General features: G+C 47.5%; 1 long non-coding RNA gene across 1 annotated transcript; it reads left to right on the top strand.

Annotated features, from left to right (window-relative positions):
• Positions 1 to 12,595: 12,595 nt before the first annotated feature.
• LOC140699859 (uncharacterized) lies at positions 12,596 to 13,476 on the top strand. Its single transcript, XR_012078116.1, has 2 exons — positions 12,596 to 12,807; positions 13,199 to 13,476. It is a non-coding gene; the product is annotated as an uncharacterized lncRNA (long non-coding RNA).
• The last annotated feature ends 1,335 nt before the right edge of the window (positions 13,477 to 14,811 follow it).

The raw sequence follows: 14,811 nt of genomic DNA, 5'->3' as shown, positions 1-14,811 counted from the left end.
CCAGGTCTTTTAGATCCCCCAGCCCACCATCTTTCTCTGTACCAGGCTGGGCCAGGTTTCAGCTCAGAAAAATCATTGGTCATTCCAGCTAAAAAATGGGACTCTGTTCTTTCAGAGAGAAGGCCACCCCCAGCTGGTCTTGACCCCTTCTTTCTTTTCCTTTGCAGGACATGCAGAGGGCGCCTTGCCCCAGCCAGGGAGGTAGAGTCAAATCCTCCCTTAAAAAGCCTGGTTTGATATTTGCAACCAGTTTTCTTTTTCTTTAGCTGTATATCATGACCATCTTTCCATGCCAATAAACATAATTACACACCACCAAAAAAAAAAAAGGTCCAATTTCAAGATTATCTAGGGAAGATAAATGTTTCTCTTGTGCTAATTCCAGCACAGTTTATATGCTGTTTTGCAACACGGGCAAACTGTTTTCTTCTTATTTAAGCATTTAAACTCTGTTTTTTAAACTGTTATGGCATGCAGATCGCCTAAGAGTAACAGATGTCTGCTTGATAGAGATGTTCCCAGGAAAAGAATTTGCTGCTTCTTGGTCTCCAGAGGAAGGATGCTTTTACAAGTATGTGGCTTTTGGTCCACATGTCGCCCCTCTTACCCTCAGAAGAAGAATGGGGGAAGAAATACAGTGCCAGGGGCTGCCATGTAAGTATCTATATTTACAGATTCTGGTGATTGCAGAGGTGAGGCCTTGATCTCCCAGGAAGGCTGTCCCTGCCCCTCCTGTGGGGCGTATTTCTCTGAATTTTCTTAGGTAGTTAAGGTCACAGCCCATCTGGAGACATGAAAATGTGGATCCACTTTTACTAAATTGCAGCTTTCCCCAGAATCTTAGCTGTGGAAGAATCTCTCTCAATAATATTTATCATTTATTTTTACTGTTGGCTAGCATGAGAATTTTGATTATGTCATGGCATTCGATTGCCTAAATTCTAACCCAGCTCCATCATTTATTATCTGTGTGATTTTGGCCAAGTGACATATCTTTCCTCACCTGTTAGATGGGGATAACATTGACTCAGTGAGATGCACTGAGATAACACACGTAATGTGCATAGCACAGTGCCTGGTCCATAGGGGGCCAATAAATATTAATGATCTAGAGTCATGTGGTCTGTTCAAGGTCACACAGGGAAGGTGTAGCAGATTCCTGGTCTGGGCTAATTCCTGACTCTTTGGTTGGGGGCTCTTTCTCCACATTATTTGAGTGGCCACAGGAAGAGCCCCAGGGCCAGCTAGCTGGATCTGAATGATGTTCAAATGACTAAAGTAGAAAGTGAGTGAGTCTCAAAGCAGGAGAGGGTCAGCACGGGAGGACATGGAGGGCAGCCTGGGAGGGGAGAGGGAGACCGGGGTGGGCCTGGGATCGAGTATCCTTTGGGGAGCTGCTCGCATCCTCGGCGACTTTCCCTCGGAATGCAAGAATTCCTGTTTCCCCGGGAGGAGCTGCCCTCGTGCTTTCCAGGATGTCTGGACTCCTCCTGAGAAGAGGGAAACCGGCACGAGGACAGCATTCCTGAAGTTCCCGGCTCGGGCTCACGGGGGCGCTGGTGAGCCGCGGAGGGAGCGAGCAGCTGGGTTCCTCAGAAAGACTATCTGAGGCCCTGGATACCCCGCCCCTCGGGGGCGGTGCCCCCGCCAAAGGCCCCCTACGGTGACCCCTCCTCAGGTCCGGTTGTAAACGGGTCTTTGCGTTAATCAGCTTTGCAGAGCCCGGGCCCGGGCCCGGGGATGGGGCAGCCCTGGAACCGCCCTGTCCGCGCCAGCTGACCAGAGCCACTGCGCTGGCTTCCAGATGTGAGTGGCAGGAAGGTGCGGCAGCCGCTGGTATCCTTCCTAGCCCCCACGGTCGCATGGCTGTTAAGGCAGGAAGACGAGGCACTTCCTGGGCTTGTTACTGAGGTTTTCTTTTGCCTCTTTTCACTGGTTCTTGACCCCCACCTCCAACCTGTCCCCTCACCGCCCCCCCCCACCTTGGCCTCTGCTGGTCCCAAAGACCCAGATGGACCATCAGTGGGGGGCTGTTTTGTTCATTTCATTCATTTCTAAAGTCACTGCTAATTTTTTAAGTGCTTGGAAACAATGTTTTGATGTGAGTTTATTACTTAAAGAAATGCAGGACTTTATCCAATAAGCTGTGCAGTATTAAAACCGTATTAACAAAGAGATCAGGAAATAACTAGCTTTGTGCACAGAGGCTTAAAGGTTTAAAATGGTTGAGATATTAAATTTCTCCCTTTCTCATCAGTGGATTATAAAAGTATATCTCCAAATCCTTATCTTTTATCGCTGGTGTTTGTTCTGAAATGTAGTTATTATTTCTGAAGCTTCCAAGATAAGAGGCTAAAATTTCACTCTTTCCTCCCCAAGTTTTCTGGGATACACTATTATTTTGGGGACGAGGGATTTTTTTTTTCAACTGAGGAGTAATAATTCTTTCCTAAGAATACAAATCTTGAGTGGGCAGCTCAATGACTGTCCACATTTGTTTACACACATGTAACCACCATGAGGTCCAGCTGCAGAAAACTGCCAGCAACTGGAGTACAGTTTTTAAGGGGCATCCTCTTAAGTCCACCGCAGAGGAATATTTGACATGAGCCCTGGGACCAGGGGGCTGTGGTGATGCTGGCGGTGGGGGTGGGGATCGAGGAACCCAGGACCCCACGCTGAATTTGTCATCCTATCTTGGGTATTTCCTGTCTCAGTTCTTAAAGATGGAGATGTTGGTGCCCTGTCCCCAACTCCTTGTCCAGCTGTGTGGAGTGAGAATAAAGGGTCCCCTCCTTTACGCACGAACTCTTTTTTGAGACTTTCCTCTGATTTTGTTTTGCTAGGGAAGTTAGTTACTTTGCAAAATAAGTTAGCAGCCAAGGTGCCATTCTGCCTTGTACAGTTTTGAGGCAAAATTGGATTTCAGTGACTTTGTCCATATCTCTACTTCCCTGCGTCTTCAGTGCTGGCCAGTTGTGTTGCTCAGTTTACCAACAACCCATCAATTTATGAAATTTATAGGAAGAGTTTCAAAACATTCAGAAAAGTAAAAATAACGATTACAATAAAACCATTGTCTGTATTTAATAACTTAATAATATCATTCATAATAATTATGAAATCATAATTATTCACCATGTTTCCTCCATATGTTCATATTTTTTTTTTGCCAAACTATTTTAAAGAGAATTAGATGTGATGGTTCACCTAATATAATAACATTTACTACACCTGATAAAATGAACAGTTATTCTTAATATCATCTAATACCTACTCCATATTCAGACTTCTCAAACTATAGAACATTTCGAAATGTCCTTTTTTCAAAACAGGATCCAGTTAAGGAGCTGGCATTGTAATGTCTCTCAAGTTAGACCAGCCTCCCAATCTTTTTAATTTTTTGTTTAATGGCATTGCCTTTTTTGAAGAAACCAGGCCAAATACTGTATAAAATGCCCCGCACTCTCGATTTGTTTTATTGTTTCTTCATGGTGTCATTTAGCTTGTATTTCCTTTACTTCTGAGAATAAATTAACATTTCTTATGCTGACTTTCCTCCTTAGTTCAGAGGTTTCCTGAATTTTCTCAGCTCACGATGCCCTTGGTGTCTCATAAATTTTCTCACAGTGTCCTTAGGTTACAAGCAAGCCCCGAACGGCTCCATTTATTAAATAGTTAGGTCCAAACAACGTATCAAGTTTTTGTGTACTAACAACTTCATAGCTGATTTTAAAAATAGCATACATAAATTGAAATATAGAGAGTATTTCTATTTTAGTCAAAAATAACCAAAATTACTTACTGATGGAATGTGTGCACGTGTGGGCTCCAGCCGCTTCCCAAACCTTGGAATCAGATTGATGCCACCACCCTTAGATCCTGTCCCACAGTGATTTTTCTGTGCTACTTAAAAAAATTTTTTTTTTATTGAAGAATAGTTGCTTTACAATGTTGTGTTAGTTTCTGGTGTACGGTATAGTGATTCAATTATACATATATATTCTTTTCCATTATAGGTTATTACAAGATATTGAATATAGTTCCCTGTGCTAAACAGTAGGACCTTGCTGTTTACCTATTTTATATATAGTAGTTAGTGTCTGCAAATCCCAGACTCCTAATTTATCCCTCCCCGCCCCCTTTCCCCTGGTAACTGTAAGTTTGTTTTCTATGTCTGTAAGTCTGTTTCTGTTTTGTAAATAAATTCACTTGCGCCATTTTTTAGGTTCCACTTATAGGTGATATCATATGATATTTGTCTTTCTCTGTCTGACTTACTTCACTTAATATGATCATCTCTAGGTCCACCCAGGTTGCTGCAAATGGCATTATTTCATTTTTTATGGCCAAGTAGTATTCCATTGTATAAATATGCCACAACTTCTTTATCTAGTCATCTGTTGAGGGACATTTAAGTGTTTCCATTTCTTGGCTATTGTAAATACTGCTGCTCCAAATATTGGGGTGCACATATCTTTTGGAGTTTCCTCCAGATATATGCCCAGGAGTGGAATTGCTGGATCATATGGTAAGTATACTTTTAGTTTTTTAAGGAATCTTTATACTGTTTTCCACAGTGGCTGCACTAAATTACATTCCCACCAGCAATGTAGGAGGGTTCCCTTTTCTCCACACCCTCTCCAGCATTTATCATTTGTGGACTTTTGAATGATGGCTATTCTGAGTGATGGGACGTGATATCTCATTGTAGCTTTGATGTGCATTTCTCTGATTAGCATATTAGCAATATTGAGCATCTTTTCATGTGCTTGCCTCTTGGCCATCTGTATGTCTTCGTTGGAGAAATGCTGTTTAGGTCTTCTGCCCATTTTTTTGATTGGGTTTTGTTATTATTGTTACTGAATTGTATGAGCTATTTGTATATTCTAGAAATTAAGCCCTTGTCAGTTGCATCATTTGCAAATATTTTCTCCCATTCTGTAGGTTGTCTTTTTATTTTGTTTATGGTCTTTGCTATGCAAAAGAATTAAACTTAGAAGTTTAACTAGGTCCCTAGTATTTCTTTTTTATCTACCACAGCAACCACTGAAAGCCCAACTTTGGAAAGATATGACTCCATCAGAAGGAATGTAGCATGATCTAGCCTTGAAACTGTGAACTACCTTGAGCTAATTCAGTGTCAACTCTCCTCCTATTTCCCTTTACAATGTAAGATATCATCTGGCACCCCTGTCAGTTTGCTGTGGCATTTGGGTGCCTTGTGGGCAGTTTGGGAACTGTAGTAGGAGTCTAGCATCTGATAACTTCAGCTGCAAGGATTACAAGCGTCCTGAAGACAAAGTGAACAAGCACAGGTTTTCTCACCTAAATAAACAGAGAACACCACCTCCTTACCTAGAGCCGTTCTTCTTAACCTCGCTATGCTTTGGAAACATCTGGGAACCCTATTACAAGGAACATTCCTGAGCTCCACCCCAGGGAAACTGATCTGGGGGTTTCAGGTATCCGTTTAAAAAGGGAGCATAGCATAGACCCTAGGTTTAGGACCACTGTGTTAGGACAAGTCCTCTGAGGTCCTCTCTGATGCAGAGTTCACGCTCAGAGAAGAAAATGGAAGAAGACAGGATAAAGTTTCAGTGAACAAGGCCTGGGTCTTGATCCAGCCAATAGAGTGAGTTCAGAGGACTTGTGAATGTCCCTCACTAGAAAATCTGTTCACTTGGATAGGCGCTGGTTGAATACACTTCATGTGACAGTCCCTGAGCTCTGGGCATTGCCGGACCCAGAGATGAACAAGCCCAGCCCTGCCCTTGAGTTTCTCCAGCCGCTAAGAGGACAGAGAGACAAATAATGTTCCTCCAGGTGTGACTTAGTGCCAGGGTGGATTTAAATCCTGGGATATCAACTCTCTCACCCCATACCAAATGAGGCCATTTCCCCCCAGTCTCAGTGGGCAGTGGCGGTTGAGGGGCTCTTTTCCCATGAAAATATCAATGTTTCCTTGGCAATTATTTAAACTTCTCAATTGAAGTGTTGGGAGCCGGCCTCCATCAGCAGGCCTGTCTGGGGTCCACGCTCTTGACTTCAGTGATTTTCGAGTTCCCATCTCAGAAACAACTTCAGTTGTGAATCTGAGGAGAAACCACTGGCATTCTGGTTGATCAAGTTTAAATCATTCTTAAAAACTTTCATCTGCTTGAACGTTTTGAGCACCTCCTGTACACTGGGCACTGTGTGAATACTTTTGGGTCATTCCTTCCTACATCCTCCCCTGAGAGCCAGGTATGTCTGGTGGGAAGGTATGGAGGCTAGACAGTGGGGGCTGGAGTGCCCCTCAGGAAGGGCTCACTTGGGGAGAAGTCAGACGTCATCTGCTGGGCCTCAGGGAGGGGCAGAATCCCCTCTCTCTCGAGGCATCCAAACAGAGGCTGGGCAGCCACCTGTGAGACGTGGTACGGGGCCTGCACACATCACCTGCTGTGGGACCAGCCAAACTCTGCAGCCTCTTTCAACTCTGAAGGTACTTCTCAAGAAAGGCAGACACTCAAATCTTCATTTTTCACCCTGAGGGAAAGCAGGAAATGAGCTTAAAAGGGAGACTTAAGAGAAAAAAAAACCCCAAAAGGCATAATTTGTTTTCAACATTTACACAAGCTCTTAAGTCTGGGCCATGGAGAGCTTTGCGAACACCATCAAAAGAAACAATCACAATGACATAATGAATAAATATTAACCCAGGAGCCTTCCTCTACCACCAGCTGCTCTCAAGAATCCCATCACTGCCAGCTGGATCACCACCCTGCACGTAAAAAGGATTCTTTCTAGCCCAGAGAGGCTAAATTAAGCTCTATCACACAGGAGGGTGGAGAGGAGGGGAGAGGGAAGCAGGGGGAGGTGCCAGGGCGGTTACGGGGGAGAGGGGGTGAGGGAGGAGGATGGGAGAGAAACGGGATTTTAACAAGCTCCCAGCACTTGGTGTTTGGAGCTCCTTCCGAGTTTGGGGAAAATAAAAGGAAAACACATTGAACTGAGTCTTGTCAACTGTGCAACTGCTCTGAGACGGGATCATGTAGGTTCTGGGGTTTATTAAGGTTGCTTTCTTAATCCTTGCCCTTTAGGAGGGGAGGCCAGTGGGATTGCCACCGCGGAGGAGTTCCTGCTCAGGGTCGTAGGTATGATTTGCCTTTCTGGCTCCCTAAACAACAACCCCCATCCTGTAGAACCCAAAGCACTCACTGTTCCAAGTGGTCCCCTTCGAGCCTCACCGGAAGTCTAGAGATAAAACACTGCTATCGATATACCCTTTAAGCAGTTAGGAAATTAAGACTCAGAAGCACGTGCTAGCTGAATAAAGAGCATGAGGGTATTTAAGCTTAATTTTTCTGACTGTGAATCAAGTGCTTTCCCACTGCCTGTCCTGTGGACCCTAAGCTCTCTAACCACCTGAACTTGGGCTTGAAGAGTCATCAAGCTGGTTTGGCGTCATTGTCCCCAGAGCAACTCTCAGGTAACTTTGGAACACAGGCTGAATTGTCATTCTGTGATTTAAAAAAATTTTTTTTCTTTTTTTTTGGCCCTTGTGCCTTTCTTTGCTTGTTGTAGGCACTTTTTAAAAACCCACTGAATTATCTGTGAAAATGAGTGACAGAACGTTTGCCAAAGCATCACGTGGGTGGCGGCATCCTGCTATCCATTCTGCACACACAAAGGAGCGATGCCACTAATTACATCTGTCCCGTCTGGATGTGCCCACGTGCCCCTCAGCTCGGTTGCTGCTTGCGGTGTTCTCAGCTCAGAGGCGGGAGGGAGGAGGGCGAGGGAGCCAGGGCTTTATTCTCACCATTGCTGTTTACACAGAGCCAAGCCAAGTGTGCTGTTGTTGAAGTTTGCCTTCCCATTCTGTCGTTGTTGGGAGGTGGGGTAGGAAAGGAGGGACGGGCTGTTTCTTGGAAGCAAACGGGGTGGGGGAAGGCGACATACATTGCAACTGAGAAATGAAACCGTCTATGGTTAACTTGCAGCAAGTTCAAAGGATGTGCTAGGGAAAATGGCAGGTGCTGGTTCTGTGGTGTTTGGAGTTGCGATGAAAAAGCAAAGCAAATAAACTACTTGGCAGCTCCTCTCGAAACGACTGGCCTGTAGATTATCCCTTCCAACAGGACCCTCCTTCTGTGGGTCCCAGAGGAGGCTGGGGCGTTGGAAGGGGCCCAGGAAGCAGAAAGAGGGACAATAAAATGTATTTTTTGAGAAAACTTCATTCACCCAGCTCTCTTTCTGGAAACAGGGTGAGGGAATAGATCCGGCATCACACTGGAAGATTTTAAGAGATGCCACAGAAGGGAAGAATTTCCTGATGTTCCAGTTTTGCTCAAGTTCAAGCTGTAGAAACCACAGAGTTTCTTCAGAGATGGAACCAGTTCACTGGACTATTTTTTTTTTTTAATTTAACGTAGGAAAAAACAGGTTCCAAGATGCTACTAACTTGCAAAACTGACTTTAAGCATCACAGAGGTCTAGAGTGGGAAGAGGCTGACTGATTTTTTTAAACTTTTTATTATTTTTTAAATTGAAGTATTGTCATTTACAACGTTGTGTCCATTTCTGGTATGCAGCCTAATTTTTCAGCCATACATACACATACCTGTATTTGTTTTCATATTCTTTTTCATTATATGTTATTACCTGACAGATCTCTTTATTCCTTCATTCAGATGCTGAGAGGCAGAAATCATCTTACCTCCCCCTGCCCTGCCGGCCGAGAGCATGGGGCCCTGATACCTGTCCTGCTGCACCTTTGGGTCTTTGCAGATTTCACCCACACCCTGTTTAAGATTTCCCTTTAAATGGATTTGTCTCTGAAGTATTTTCCTTAATCATGAGCCCCCTTGGCTCAGGCCACCAAGCCCTCAACCCACTGGTTCTCCTTCCTGCCGCTGAGCTGGTGGTTCTGCAGTGAGTGTGTGCCCTCTGCAGTGGCCTCCCTTTCTGCCACTTATTTTGTGGCTGCCAGGGGTTAAGGATCTGACGGGGCAGGGGAGATGGGCGTAGCTGTGGAACAGCAGCTGAGGGGTCCTTGGGGGTCACGGGGGTCTCTTGCCTGTTGACAGCATCCATGTCGCTATCGTGGTTGTGATTCGTACTAGAGTTTTGTGAGATGCCACCACTGGGGGAAGCTGAGTGGAGGTTATGTGGGATCTCACTCTTTTATTTACCACTGTGTGTGAATCTACAATTATCTCAAAATAAAAGAGTTCACTTAAAAAACAAACAAAACAAAGCAACAACAAAAACCCCCTGTATTTCCATATTACAGTCAATTATGGAAACATGCTTCTAACAATGCACATTTTTGAGAAAGGTGGTTTTCATCTGGTAGCTAGGAGGGACCCTCGTTGGGCCTGGGTAAGGCTGACGGGCCCACAGGCCATGGAGGCAGATGAGTTTGGCTCTGGGTCCGTGGTTCTAAAACACAGAGCACATGAGAGTTACACAGAGCACTCGTTAAATCAGATTCCCAAGCCCTCCTCCCAGAGGGTCCCTGTTCTGGGATGGGCCCAGGGATCTGCATTTTAACACATGCCCAGGCGCATCAGATGGAAACTGGTCACTTGTTCATTGCTCACTGGTTGCATTCATTCCCCAGAGTGAGTGCTTGCACGTGCTGGAGTCATACGGGATGCGCTCACAGGATGTTGGTTTCTAGGTTTTTTTCTTTAAAAAAATACACACACTCGGGATTCAGTTGTTCTACAGGGTGTTCCGTGATTCTTTTTGTGGTCGTGCTCAAAAGCTAATATTAACCAAGGACTCCCTGCAGACAAGGTACTAACCTATGCACTTATGTGTAATAGCTTTTTAAAATTTTTTTTTGTTTTTGGCGGGAGGTAATTATGTTTATTTATTTTAATGGAGGTACTGGGGATTGAACCTAGGACCTCATGCCTGTTAAGCATGTACTCTACCACTGAACTATACCCTACCCCCATAATGGCTTTTTAAATTCTACCACAACCCTGTGGATAAAGACACAGAAACACATATTGTTTAAGGAACATGTCCAGTGTGTCACAGCCTGGATGGATGTGGTGGGGTCAAGACTTGTAAGACATGCTCTCTAAGTGCTATGGTTTGACTGTTTATGTTCCCCTCTAAAATCATATATTGAAAACCTAATCCCCAAAGGAGGACGCGATTAGGACATGGGGGTCTTCAGGAGGTGATTCGGTCATGACAATGGGGCCCCCTTCAAGAATTAGGGCCCTTATGCAGCACACTCAAAGAGATCGCTAATCTGCAACCTGGAAGAAGGTTCTCACCAGAACCCAATCATACTGGCATCCTGATCTTGGATTTCTAGCCTCCAGAACTGTGAGAAATAAATGTTTGTTGTTTATAACCCATCAGGTCTATGACATTTTGTTATAGCAGCATAAACAGACTAAGAAATCGAACCACAGAGCTCCACTGCCCTGGAGCAGGGAGCCAGAGGCCGACTGGCATAGCACTGAGTATGCTGGGAAGGGTCTGGGCTCGGAGGTAGGGCCCTGGGTTCCTGTTCGTGCTCTAACACACCCAGTCACATCTGCTGATCCTCTTAGGCTGGATCGTATTTCCCCAAACTTTAGTCTTCTGGGTACCGCCTTCATAATGCCCTTCGCATAGTGAAGCGTTCACTCACTTCTTTACCCAAGTGTACTTATTTTAAAAAATCAAATCAAATCACTGCTGTCAGTGACAAATCAGTGTCCCATGTCCTGTACGAAGGATGGAAACGTGACCTGATTATCTCTGACTCAGATTCTCTTGCTTCCCCACATCTCTCAACCTGAGGTCTCTCTTTTCAATAAAGGAGAGAAGGTAGAGACAGCGTGATGCCAGCACTAAACTGAGGTGTTAGGGGCTGAATCATGTCCCCTTGAAATTTATATGTTATAGTTCCAACCGCCGGGATGTCAGCAAGTGACTATTTAGAAAAAGGGTCTTTAAAGAGGTGATTAAGTTAAAATGAGGCCATTAGGGTGGGGCCTGGTCCAATCTGACTGGTGTCCTCTTAAGAAGAGATTAGGACACAGACACACACAGAGGGAAGGCCAAGTGATGACACAGGGAGGAGACGGCTGACTGCAAGCCAAGGAGAGAGGACTCAGAAGGAACCAACCTGCAGATACCTTGCTCGGGGACTTCCAGCCGCCAGAGCAATGAGAAAATTAATTTCTGTTGTTTGAGCCACAGGCTCTGTGGGACTGTGCGTGGCAGTCCTAGCGGACTAACACAGGCTTTCCCTGCAAGGTAACCAGAAAGATTAAAATATAAATGGAAAGGAAATCACTTTTCTAGAATGTCAGCTTATGTTGTTTAACTGTGTCTGAGCAGCATCCCAAAGCATTTCCTATGTTGTGGAAACAGTGCCCATCTGGTTCAGGGGTCCCCAACTTCCCTAAGGGGGGACCTTATACTCTTCATTTCACCGTCACGTGGGGAGGCGCGAAAGTCTCAGTGCGGGGGTGGCATCACTCAGCCCCCTAAGGGACAAGGGACAAGCGGTGACTGCGGGGCAGCTGGGACTGACTTCACGCCATGGCCTCCTCACCTCTCCCGCCTTCAGGTCCACGAGCCGCATCGGCCCCTCCCTCTGAGCCTTTACATCAGGTGAGAACTGTGCTCTGTCAAAGTTTTCCTTGGAAACCGCTCCCCCCAAGAAGGCGCCATGTTGAAGACCCACGGGTCTGGCTTCCCTCCAGGGTGGGACAGACTCCTGGGTCTGAGGACAAGGGCTAACCCAGCAGCCACCTCTGCGGAGGGACAGGGGTGGGTGGAATGTGCAGGTCTTTAAACAGCAGAACTACACGCAGCGGCACGATGTCCTCACGCAGCGGGGCCTGAGACCGGCCGCTCAGACTCCCGGCCCCGCTCAGGCTCACGCGGGGCGTCTGCCCCCCGCGGGGGGCCATGCGTGGAATTGTCTCAGCTGCTGGAAAGGTCGCGTCTCTCTCTCTCGAGTGGGTGGAGCTGAATCTCTATACTAAGCGAGCCTCTGCCGAGGCCTCGAGGCCTCGTACTCGAGACTCTCGTGCAGGGGCTCCGTTCCCCGCGTCCGGCCCTCAGGCACTCCCCGGCCTCCCCTTCCCCGGGTGGCCTCCCGGGGCTCCCGCCCGCCGCCGCCACCGCCTCTCCTGAGGCCTCCCCGCCCCATCGGCCACAGACCCCGCAGTTACAGGCCATGACCCTCTGGGGCTGGGCCCCCTCAGCGGGTCTGTTCCCTCAGCCACCACCACCCTTTCCCTTCCCTCGCTCTCTTTCCTTTTACATATCTGGGGAAAACAATACTTTTTTGATTTGGTTGATAGTCCTGTTAAAAACAAAATAGAGGCCTGTTATTCTGGCTGTGGTCCGGCTGGCGGCTCGATAAGGACTGCCACCTCCCTGGTCTGTTTTTGCTGGAGGCAGAGGAGGGGCGGAAGGTGGACAGGAATTGAGGGGAAAGTGCTTCCAAACCCCTGGGACACAGGAGGGATCGGGGACTTCCGGCCTCAGGGGCCATGCGTATCCACCTCATAGTGATCTCCCACGTGGTGTGCAGGATCCAGCAAATACAGCCTGTGAGAGCCAATCATGTGCATGTCTTCCCAGCTTCGCACTCAGTGACGTCACACGGGTAGTGTGACGTCAGCCACGGTGGGGATATTTACACCACAGAAATCGGCAAAAGCTATAATCAGGGCTTTTCACCCTCCTCCCCTCAGAGCCTGTTGTTAAACATTTACCAGCACAGCCCTGTCCCAGGGCAATGCCAGGCAGGGGTGGTCTCTGATACAGCTGAAGACCGTCGGCGGCCCTGGGCAGGTAAGTGACAGAACCTTGAATTCCTGGTCTCTGATTGTTTCCTTTGTCAATCAATCAGTGGATATAGACACATAGAGCTATAAATAGATATAGAGAGATAGATTGATACTGCTATCTAACTACCTGTCTATTTAATTTATAGGACCAGGGTGGCAGGGGCAGGGGATCATTAAAAAAAAAAACCCATCAGCACATCCTTGTTTGGGCAATGGGCAAATTAAAAAAAAAAATGGGCCAATGATGAACTCAGACAAGAGCAGTGGGTACGTGAAGGATGGGGAAGAAATGAACAAACATGTAATAAGCAGATTTAGGATGGAGATAAAGCTCAAATCCATACTTATTTAGAGGATAAAGATTATTTTAAAAATTTATCCCTTCTTCTTTTCAGAATTTCCACAAATTACATTGCAAAGAGGTGTGATGTCACCGCCCCCAGTCCTCTAGAAATGTCCCAGCTCCCAACTTCAAGATCAGCTGCAGAGAGGAGCAGGCCTTTTCTGACGCTGCCCACGGCCGGGGCCCCACGAGGGACTGAGATGGCCTTGCTCCTGTTTGTTCACATTATGTTTAATTCGCCTAAGCTTTCCCCATTCACCCGGATGACTACTTGTGTATCATTTACAAGAACATGAACAAAAACCCTGAACTACACTTTTCAACCTCAAACCCTCTTGCTGTTTCTGGAATCTTTGGCGAGTCCTGAGCCACTACGAAGGGGACGCCTTTGCAGCCGGGCCAGTAACTCGGCCCAGATGCTTCGTCCCTGTCACATGCTGAGCCCAGGCTGCACAGAAGGACCTCTCCGGGCCCCCAAGCGCTGGTGCAACAGCCCACTGAGTCCATCACATTTTGATTGTTGTTTTCTCCCTCCTTGCTGTTGCTGACGCGGCTCCCTTTTATGGGACTGGCATAAAGATGGCTTTGGAATTAAAAGCTGGGCGGTGAGGAAGTTGGTGGGGAGTGCTTGCTTAGCTCTGTGCCAACCTACTTCCAATTAAAGTGGGTCCTGGACAGCTGGAGACCTGCAAACTGCAAAGGAGGTCTTGGCCAGCGGCTGAGAGGTGCCTGGGGCACCGGCCCACTGTGCCAGGTGGCAGCGGGTGCCACTGGGTGGTGCAGAGGGAACAAACATGACCCAACCCTGCCAACTGAATCCGGGGCCAGTCGTGCCACCAGCCAGGGCCCTAGGGCCAGGACAGGTCAGCACGTCCCACCAGGGACCACCCTTTGCTCCCAGTCCCAGCAACAGCCAGAGCACCCAATATGTTTCAGCCGATGAGGAGGGTCTCCTGACATCTAACAAGCCATCCTCATGGCCTCTGGCATCTCAGCACACATTACACCATTCCAGCCCAGCGTGTGCCAAACATGGCTGATTTCAAACCGAGCTGGGCTGGATGAGCTGTGGGAAAAACCCAGAAAGCCCAGTTAGCTGCCCGCAGCCCTGCTGGCTGGGGCCGCGCTGCTCCTTCCCCTCGCTGTGCTGGAGGCAAGAAGCTCTCGATGACAAAGCTCCTTGCAAGGAAGGGGCCCTGGGGGAGAGGATGGGCTGGTTGTTTGTTACTCCATGTGGGACGCGTTAGAAATGAGGTAGTTAAATAGGCCAAATGACAGGGTGGTCACAGCCGGTGGCTCTTGTGGCCGTGGCCCCCGGGGGAGCTGGTGATTGCGTCACTCCTCAGGTCCTGGGGGCCTGGCCTCTGAGTCCCAAACCCTGCCTTCCCGAAACCTCAGGGAACTGGGGTTCTTTTCAGAGAGAGAAAAACCTAGGGGTAAGGGGAGGCTAAAGGGAAGTGGGGTGGGAGGGAAAGGGCATGAGAGGGAGGTCAGTGCTAGGGACAGGGGAGGCGGAGACAGGCAGAGGCAGAGACAGGCAGAAGAAGCGGACACGGGGCAGAGAAATGAGCAGAGACAGAGACTGACACCCACAGAGACGAAGACAGCGAGAGAGAAAGAGCCTTCAGGTGATCCAAGCCAGCTTGAGGCCCGCCCCTCCTCCCG

Source organism: Vicugna pacos, chromosome 11, assembly GCF_048564905.1.
Source record: "Vicugna pacos chromosome 11, VicPac4, whole genome shotgun sequence".
NCBI classification, from domain to species: domain Eukaryota; kingdom Metazoa; phylum Chordata; class Mammalia; order Artiodactyla; family Camelidae; genus Vicugna; species Vicugna pacos.
Note: the sequence above shows the minus strand (reverse complement) of the source record. Positions and strands in the feature narration are given on the sequence as shown.